This window comes from Parambassis ranga, unplaced genomic scaffold, assembly GCF_900634625.1.
Source record: "Parambassis ranga unplaced genomic scaffold, fParRan2.1 scaffold_247_arrow_ctg1, whole genome shotgun sequence".
NCBI lineage: Eukaryota > Metazoa > Chordata > Actinopteri > Ambassidae > Parambassis > Parambassis ranga.
Genome location: NW_021144794.1, coordinates 4124 through 14155, shown reverse-complemented (window position 1 = coordinate 14155; position 10032 = coordinate 4124). Strand labels below are relative to the sequence as shown.

General features: G+C 47.5%; 1 pseudogene; it reads right to left on the bottom strand.

Annotated features, from left to right (window-relative positions):
• Window positions 1-2089: 2089 nt before the first annotated feature.
• LOC114430553 (cullin-5-like) overlaps window positions 2090-10032 on the bottom strand; it is a 9071-nt pseudogene continuing 1128 nt past the window's right edge.

The following is a 10032-nucleotide window of genomic DNA, read 5'->3' as shown; positions in this document are numbered from 1 at the left end:
GTGGACTCTCCTCCACTGCACAGAATGTGATGTCCAGGTCAGTGCAGAGTGACGGATGTTGTTTCTGCAGCCGCCACAGACCTCGTGTGAGTTATTGTCATTAAACGTGTAAAAGCAGCAGCAGCAGCGGCGAGGGAAGAGACAAAGGCATCCAGCCTGGGAGGACGAACAAACCTCAGAAGGACTTTTCCAGCGTTGACCTCTTCAGAGTCTCAGTTAACTTCCAATTGCTACTTGTTGCACATTTTTATCAAGTATTGGAGGCAAATTGAGTCATTTCATTAGTGTCCTTCTGTCTTGTCACAAAGCAAAGGACAGAATTAGTAAAATATGAAATGGCCCTTCCACTAATCCTTCCATCTATTCTCTGACAACATCATCATTCAAAAGCCCAATGCAACATTTCAGAGTTTAACAACACGTTCTCCTCTGCTGTGATGGGTTCCTGTGCTCCTACCAGACACCTCAGGCTTCTAGTTCCAGTTCCAGGTCAAGGAACCAAACGTGTGACCCCTGTGCTGCTGTGGCTGAAGAAGTGCAGCAGGAAAGATCCACACTCAGACACCGGGTCCTGGCCGGGTCAGTGCAAAAACATGCTGTGATGACTAAAGAGCCGAAAACTTTGATACAAATTTGAATTTAATCATCAAAACGACTGAAGCATCACATCCACTGTTATTTCTACAGCGAATAATATCTGAACTCCCGGAGGAGTGAGACCTCCTCCTCTCGGTAAACATGGCTGATATGTGACCTTTCTGTGTTTGATTGTGTTGGACTGAGAGCAAGGAAAGAACCAATGAAGAGTATAAAAACAGCAGCTCGTTCACATCGTCATGAAGTCTCAGCAGCTACAGTTCTGGTTTACTGGAAGTATTTGGACAGTTACAGCGTTCATTGACCTTTACTGACAGAAATATTTCAGTTGGGGCTGACTAACACTCCCCGGGGTTCCAACAGGCCCAGCATCAACGAGGTGCAAGTCAGCTTTGATCGGTTCCAATAGTGTGATTCTACATTAAGTGACAATAAGGGCCCACATGACACCCTGTGCTCAGAGTTTAAGTATCCGGACACTTTTACTGCGTTCTTTCATGATTGCACAGCAAGTCAGGATGCTCCTCATGTTATCAGTGATCGCACATGCTGAGGAGCGTATTGATCCAGAGGACTCAGTACAAAATGCAGAACAAGAAAGAACGAAAGGCAGAAACAGCTGGAGTCATGGAAGCTGGACCGATGGAAAGAGAAGGATTAAAAAAAAAATAAGAACCGGAGTCTTCAGAACCCGTTTGCTCGGACGCCGTGCTGCCCCCTGCTGCAGCCTATTTGGATTAACTGGGAATCTCCACCAGACCCGTTTTATGGAGAGAGACGGTCCATTTCCTGTTCGTCTCCTTGTGCAGTTCACATAGAGGGTGCTGAGCATGTTTACATCTCATTTTATTTTTGGCTGAAACAGTATTGATTATATATTAGAATAGAACCAAACAGACCGTTCCTCTGTCTTAGAGCTGGTAGCCGGCCACTAGAGGAACTGCAGGTTTTGGCACTTTGTTGCTGGCCTTCACTCCTCAGCCCTTCAGTGTAAATTTAAAGCATTGACCTGGCACTTCACTGTAGCAGCCATTATACAAGACGTGTGTCACTGTCCAAATACTTTTGGTCTGAACTGTTTTTTTTTTAAAAAGTACCTGGTCACAGTTTTTAAACGTGTCCGTCTCTGATGGATCATTATTTAATCTCATAATGTTCAAAGCATGGGGTTTTTACATCCAATAAATAATGTCATAATTGTCCAATAAGGATTCGAAACTTAACAGAGAACCTTGTTGACCTGCTGATAAACAGATAAACAGAAAACAAACGTCAGCGCTTCAAAGTGTGACAGATTCAAAATCATAGAGCAGCATGCTGTTCAAAGTGCACACACACACACACACACATCTAAAAAGACCAGATACACACCATGCACTCAAACACACACACACGCACACACTCACACACAATTTGGCAAAATACTCCTCGGTAGGTTGAACTAGTCTCTCTCCGTGTCCCCTCCTCCACCCAGGCAGCTTTAACTTGTGGCTTTTTTTTTTTTTTTTTTTTTGCATTCCCTGTTCGAAAAATGAGACCAATGCAGAGGAGGGAGGGATGCAAAATGGCTGCCGCAGAGCCGGCAGCTGTGGCATCAAGTGAAAGCAAAGGATTGATTTCAGCGTGTTGCGTCTGTCCTCCTTTCCCTCCTCTCTCCTCCACCTCTTCCAGTCTGTTGCTGATGAAAGTAAGGCAGGAAGTATTTAAATTAATTATGTCATTTTTTTTTTTTCTTCTTCTGAGCTGCTGCTGGCAGGCAGCACGCACTGCCGCGCCTCTCCTCTGATCGGACACCAGAGGGCAGCAGAGACAAACAGACGGCCCAATGACTCAACGCTACCGTCTTGAAATGACACTCCGACACACTGGCGTCTCACAAACACAAAAAATATCCACACGGGTGTTGCAGAGGCTCCTCCTTGTCTCCACGTCCTCAGACACTTTCTAAAGCGCCAGCTGCAGGCCAGTAGTACAAAAACAGCAGAAAACAGGCTCTTCCCTCGCTGCCTAGGCCATGTAGATGAAGGTGTTGATGTCCGCCTCGTCCCTCTTTATGTACTTGTGCTCGATGAGCCACTCGATCTGCTCCTTGATCATCTTCTTCTGAGGCAGAAACATGTTCTTCAGGATCTCCACCAGCTCCGTCTGCAGCTGGGCGTTACTGATCCGCTTCCTCATCTTCATGATCTGGATGATGGCCTCCTGCAGAGGAAAAATAAGATTTCACCTGACATGTTTGAACTTGGTGCTACTGGAGCAGAGGAGCTCCAGCACCCAGAATGCACTGGGCTCTGTGTCTGTGGCTCTCGCTCTGTGCTGCGTCTGTCTCTCCTGTTCCTTTTGGGGGATCATGTGTGGTCCATGTGTGGACCAAAGCTGTCCTGTCAAATGTTTGTGGACTCCAGCAGCTGTCCCTCCCATGTCTGACTCCTCTGCTTCCTTAGACCCTGTCCACATACCTGCTTTTTTTTCTTGCAAGTAATTAAAAGGCCAAAGAAGTAAGATGGCAGATAAACATTTTTGTCATTTTGTACCTGAGTTCTGAGAATTCTAAGCTGAACGATTCCTTCGTTCTCCTCCTCTCTCATTCGCTCTGTCGTTAGCTGCAACCGTCCAATCAAATTGATCTTTCCCCGCTTCTGTACTTTGGAGTTTTGCTGAAGAAAAAACATGATGAGACCCAAAAACACAGATAATCAATATTCCCCACATCCCTCACAATGCATGATAGTATGACCTGGTTACTTAAAACAGTACATAAGTGGAGTATGACACGTACATGAGCCGAGAACTCCTGGTTGACATAGAACAGAGTGCCGTCTGTGAAGTCTTTTGGGCGAGCTGACCGGAGGGTCGTATGACAACACCTGTCTTTTCAGCTTCGGGAAGGCAACCAGAGACTGAACAGAGAGGACAGAGCAGCACAAAATCAAACCTAGAGACAGGAAACGGCATCGTAAAGTCATAGCCACTGGTTCGACCGTGCTCGTCCTGACCCAGAGGGTTCGGCGTAGCTCTGCATCCGGCAGCTCTGTGGCCAGTTTGAGGTTCTCAAAGCTGATTCTCTCCCGCGGCCTCTGGTTCCAGGCAAACAGCACCGCCAGCTGGAACGTCGTCACCTCCAGGTCATACTGACCCACCTCGTTCTTGAAGGTGATCTGAACCGGAGATGAGCACAGAGGGTGAGAGTCTGTCCCCTTCAAGGTCTACAGTGGGGGATCAGGAGCTGTGGAGTCAGCCCGACCCTCGGCTGCTCTGTACTCACAATGCCGTTGGACATGAGGTGATGCCAGTGCAGTTTGCGGCCGCTGTGATTCCTCTTGTAGAAGTCCTCCACCTCGGGGATCAGGTCCTCCAGCTCTGTGGGCAGCGACACGAAAACCTTCTCACTGCTCCGAGCCCAGGCGCCTGCATTCAGGATTTTAATGTTGACGCTGTCCGCTGCAGAGAGGACGAGAGGGGAAGGTGAGTAAGGAAGCTAGACGTCAACAGAGTGTGTTTGCATGTAATGATGACAGCTTGTGGTGTGTGTGTGTGTGTTACTGGCAGCTGCCAGCTTGTTGTGTTTGTGATCTCTTTGAAGACCTGATTGAGATCCCTCGAGACTTTGATGTCCTGGAACATCCTGGCCAGCTTGTTCACATAATCTGCAGGCATTCCTACTTCCTGAAGGCACCAAACACACACAGACACACACAGACACAACACAGACACACACACAGACACACACATACACACACACAGACACAAACACACAGACAGACACAGACACAGACACACACACACAGACACAAACACACAGACAGACACACAGACACAGACCAGAACACACACACACACAGACAGCCACACAGACACACCACAAGACACACACACACCCAGACACACACACAGACACAGACACACACACACAGACACACACACACACACAGACACACAGACACCAGACACACACACAGACACACACCGACACACACACACAGACACACAGACACACACACAGACACAACACACAGACAGACACACAGACACAGACACACACACACAGACACAAACACACAGACACACACACCAGACACACACACACAGACAGACACACCAGACACACACACAGACACACACACACAGACACACACACGGACACAGACACAGAGACACAGACACACAAACAGAGACACACACAGACACACAGACACACACACACAGACACACACACAGACACAGACACACAGACACACACACACAGACAGACACACACAGACACAGACACAGAGACACAGACACACAAACAGAGACACACACACAGACACACAGACACACACACACAGGACACCACACACACACACAGACAGACACACAGACACACACACAGACACACACACACACACACACACACACACACCACAAGACAGACACACAAGACACACACAGCACACACACACCACACACACCACACACACACACCCACACACACACACAGACAGACACAGACAGACACACACAGACACACACACACACACACAGACACACACACACCACACACACACACACACACACAGGACACACACACGACACACACACAGACACACACCACAGACACCACACAGACATGAAAACAAAAGGTTGAGAACAGGTGAGTTTTACTGCACTGTGTGCATCCACTGCTCTGTCAATGTTAATCTTTCCAGCTCTGATGCTCTGTGCTGGTTCACACACACTCGGCATGGATACAGGTCATGTGAACCACCAGCAGAGTTCTTCCAACACACACTGCATGAGTCAGGGAATCTGTTTTCAGTGTGGTCAGTGAGGTTATCCCCTGTCTCCAGTGGGACTGACCAGAGGACAGACAAGACAAGAAGGAACCCCTGGCTCTGGGCATTACTCACCCTCAGCCACTCCACCATGTTCTCTTCGATCTCTGCTGTCTGCTGAAATGTCCAGAATCAGGCGCCGGGTCAGATGAGCTTTGTGGTAACGCCTAAACACGTCTTTGTTCTGGACGTACTAACCCCAAGAGCTGTGAGGAGGAAAGGTGGGAGAGGACATCAGTGAGAAGACTGAGCGCTCTGAGACACGCGGAGAACAATCAGCTGAGCGTCAGCTTTCAGACAGACTCTGAATGCATCTGTGTGACACACAGTTACTGTGTGGGGGAAATGTTTGTGTCTGAGCGGTCTCACCACTTCTTGAGTTGAGCTCGATCTCCTCTGAGGTGAGCTTCTTATGAGCGGAGTTTTTCCTCAGCAGCATGTCACAGTAGTTTGCCAGCAGCTCAGGACACTTGGACTCCGGCTGAGTCTTCATACCCACACTGGTCAAACAGGGAGACACACAGTTAACACCAGGTCATTCCACGTCCTGCAGGACACTGTGACCGTCGCACTCACCCCTTCTGTTTCATTGGCAACTCCAGTTTGAAGATCGTAGCATCGTGACAACAGCTTTGTAAGCCTGAGAGGGAGAAATGTGCATGTAACCACCATGAAAGGGTTTATTAACAGTTTGCTTTGGTAAATCAGAAAACACTTCACACGCAGTGACACATTAAAGCGTGTCTTCAAATTAAAATGATGCAAAAATCAATTAAAATTCGTACATTTTCTGTTTAAATTGTTTGTTCAGGATGCACGGCAGTCAAAAAATGCTCCTTAACACCCTCAGTTTATTTACAGGAAGCTGCTCGACACCCCGACTACAACCAAAGGCTTGGCAAAGTCAGAGAGCACGCACCTTATCTCTCGCTGTGAGGAAGCGAGGGTCGTCCTGGAAAGCCTCCTTCACCAGTTTACTGAAGCGGTTAAACAGGGTCAGCAACTGCTCTACGTACTTCTCAGAGTCCTGGACAGACGCACACAAACACACACACCTGAATGCTAAGTATGTGTAAAACAGACACACACTAACTAATGCTTGTGCACGTAGTAGTGATAGTCTCAGCAGCAGCCACCATGTCTGCCAGGCCAGCGCTGACGATGTGTTCCTCCAGGTCCTTCAGCATGGGCTCGATCCCGCTGGGCACCTTGTCCATCAGTGAAAACATCAGGTGCAGCTCTGAGGTGGGACGAGGACACGAAAATGACATCGACTATTTTGTGTTTCGTAACACACGTTTCAATTATTCTGTGTGCTGATGTGAAGCAAACAGCGGCGCAGAGGAACTCACTGTCTGTCTCGTTGCGTTTGATCATCCCTGGACATTCAGCTAAGATGGTCTCTTTGAACGAGGTCACCAGAGCGTTCACACAACACTCCATAAGCTGTGAGGACACACAGGAAACAAAGACAAGCAGGTGTCACACACATTTAAAGACACAAGCTGTGCAAACTGAAACAAGAGGAAGAAATGAGCTGAAAGATAAACACGAGACACTTACTGCTTGAACAGAGTTACATTCACGACGTGTTTCTAAGTATCTAAGTGCTCTCTTCTCCTCTTCTCTCAGCTTCGCATCTGCCTACGAAGACACACAAGTCAACACAACACAGATCATTCATAAAGGTTATACAAACACCGAATAATTCACCGAAGGAAAGTTTTCAACATATAAAGTGTGTATTAACCAACTATGTACTCAGGCTGTAACCTGGTTCACACATTCAGACCTTCCTCAGTAGGTTTTACAGCTTGAGTTGGCAGTGCAGGGCTGAGTGTAGTTCTCTAAATGGCCTGAGGTGTCACTATTAAGCTCCTTTAATCCAAGCTTGTTCCACATTGAAAAATAAACACATCCATCATAACAACGCTGCTACTCATTAATAATCAGTCTTAGCGATGCGTACATATTTCATGTAGTTCTGGACTCCGTTCTGTTGCAGGTAGGACGGGGCCTGCGTTCTGTAGAACCTCTCCGTGGAGTCCAGGTAGGCTTTCTCAAAGTTATCCCTGTAGATCTGCAGCTTGTCCTCTGGGTTAGAACAGAGGTTGACTGGTGGGAGAGAAGCACACAGAATGGTGATTAACCTGAATGTTGTATATTTAAAATAATGCATGGTTGTTGTTGTTGTTGCGTGGCGTCAGCCTCACCGTATGACTCTCGTACGCCGATAACGAGCTGGGAGTCGAAGGCCTCGCCCAGCCTCTCGGCGTGCACCAGCTTCATGGCGCTGTCCTGCAGGCGGCTCTTGATGTTGGAGAAGATCGACTCGTTCCACGTGTCGAGCATCAGCTACACAAGAAAAGGCCGGTGCAAATCGTACGCTACATTAGATCACGTCTCCTCTCCTGCTCTGTTTTCCATCACATATCATCGCTCAGTGACCGCCCACCCCCCACTGCTCCCTCACCTTGCGTACGATGCTGTCCTCCATGTTTGTTTTCTTGTTGCTGCCTTGTTTGCCCATTAGCGTGATCTCCAGCTGACAGAAGGGTTTGGGCAGGATGTCGCACTGAGTGAAGAACTTCCTCCACTCCACGATGTAGGCTTTCAGCAGTGCCGTGTCGTCCTGGTGGCTCAGCACCCGCTGCCATGACAACAGAGAGAGGCCAGAAGTTACAGGTGACAAAGGTCAACAACAAACATCAATGCTTTGTTACACACAAGGCAGCATGACTACTGAAACCGGGGCCTCCTCCATTTATAATGTGCAAAGCAAAGGGAAGTTAGCATTTTTCATTCAAAACATAGCATCAGCTTAACTCTACTGATACAGGTGGGAGGTTTTCAGACCTGACCCTTTGACCCTTTGACCCCCTGACCCTCAGACTAACAGACAGGGATGTCACCGCTCACTAACACCCACACTCCACCTACAGCTTGTGCTTGTTTGATGAAGTCGAGGATGTCCTCTTTGAGGGCTTGGTGGATTTTGGCTGGTCCTTTATCATCCCATAGACACACGGCATGGACATCTCTGGAGGACAGGGGACAAAGACACAGGACACCTCAACATGTGATTCAGCAGATGGTTCAGTAGGTACGTTTTATTAACAGAGCATTTCTTTAGACCTCGCCAGCACTATAAACAATCCGTATTCTAAAACATACAGAAAAATAATCAATAACATAAAGATGAAATAAAGAAATTAGCACTCAGAACGTGTCCACTCACGCTAACCCGGCACTTCAACTGTTTTTAAAGGACCGGTCGTTCAAAGGAATATGTCAGCAGCTAAAGGATGAACCATCTGTCAGTCACCACCGACCACGTGCCAACCAATCAGATCAAAGAGGAAACACAACAAGCCAATGAGGATGTTTGAAAGCTAGCAAGTAGCAGTTAGCTTGTCTATTTGAGATTCTTTTCAGGGTCCTGGGCTCATCTAAGCCTGTCTGTATGGATGTCTATATGTCTACCAACAGAAGGCTGCCACTGCAGACAACAGAGCTTTGGAACACCCTGGTCCATCCTGAGGTTGCCAGGCAACAACACACATCTGTGATACTTCTCATCAGCAAAAGTTATTTCAAGCAAAGAGCCTGGAAGCTAAGAATAGCAAAAAAAAAAAGTTGTAATTTCACCTTAAAGTCACAGTCTCTGCAGACAGAGACAGACTGAGCTCTGCTCATGATCACCTCAGTCTGTGCAGCAGCAGCAGCAGCACATGGTGAGCTGCATGTGTATGGATCCAAACCTCAGACTCCCTCCTAATATTTGCTTACACATATCTTGTGTTATAAACTTTGAGAAGTGATCTCTTTTGACAGAAGATAATGAACCATGAATGAACTCTGGGAGTTCCTGTTATCCACTTATAATCCTCTTTCCTAAGACCTAAAGAGAAGTAACCGACTTCCTCCTGCTCTCAGACACTTCTACTCTTCACATTAGTGTTATTGGGATAGAAGTCATTTTATAACTAACTCTGATACAATCCTCCTCATACCTGCTAAATATGATCACCTACATCTTCCATCCCAGGTTTTATACGTGGGACACACAGCAGGCCAGGCTTACCTACAAGTGTATGCCATTGTCAGGAGGGTTATGTGGATTACAACAGCTGGTGGTATAAAACAGGCCCAGCCTGTGTGTGCGGTGCCATGACTTGCCGGCCCGTCTGTGTTTAAAATAATGTCAAACTTCTATAAAGACAAAGCAAAGAGCAGTTCTTACGAGAACAAGTCGAACCACTGCTGCTTGGTGACCGCCTCCTGTCTGAGCAGCTTGAGAACGATGGGCCGCATCAGATCCCACTTGTCCTCAAACTGCAGGGACCCCTTGTTCTGAAGGAGGAGTGGTGGGATGGGTGGAGTGGGATGAAGAAGGGGGGAGGAAAAACCAGCGATGAGAACAGAGGAGAAGGCCGAGGAGAAGGCCGAGGTACTCAGAGACAAACGTCACGTACAATAATTCAAATGCTGAAAAAGCTTAAATCACCCTGTTTATATAAAACAATCCATGTCATTCTCCTCAAGTGGAGGCCGAGTGCTGAAGCAGATCTATGCTGGAGACACTGGAGAAGGACTAATTATTTCCATGTGGATGTTGTGG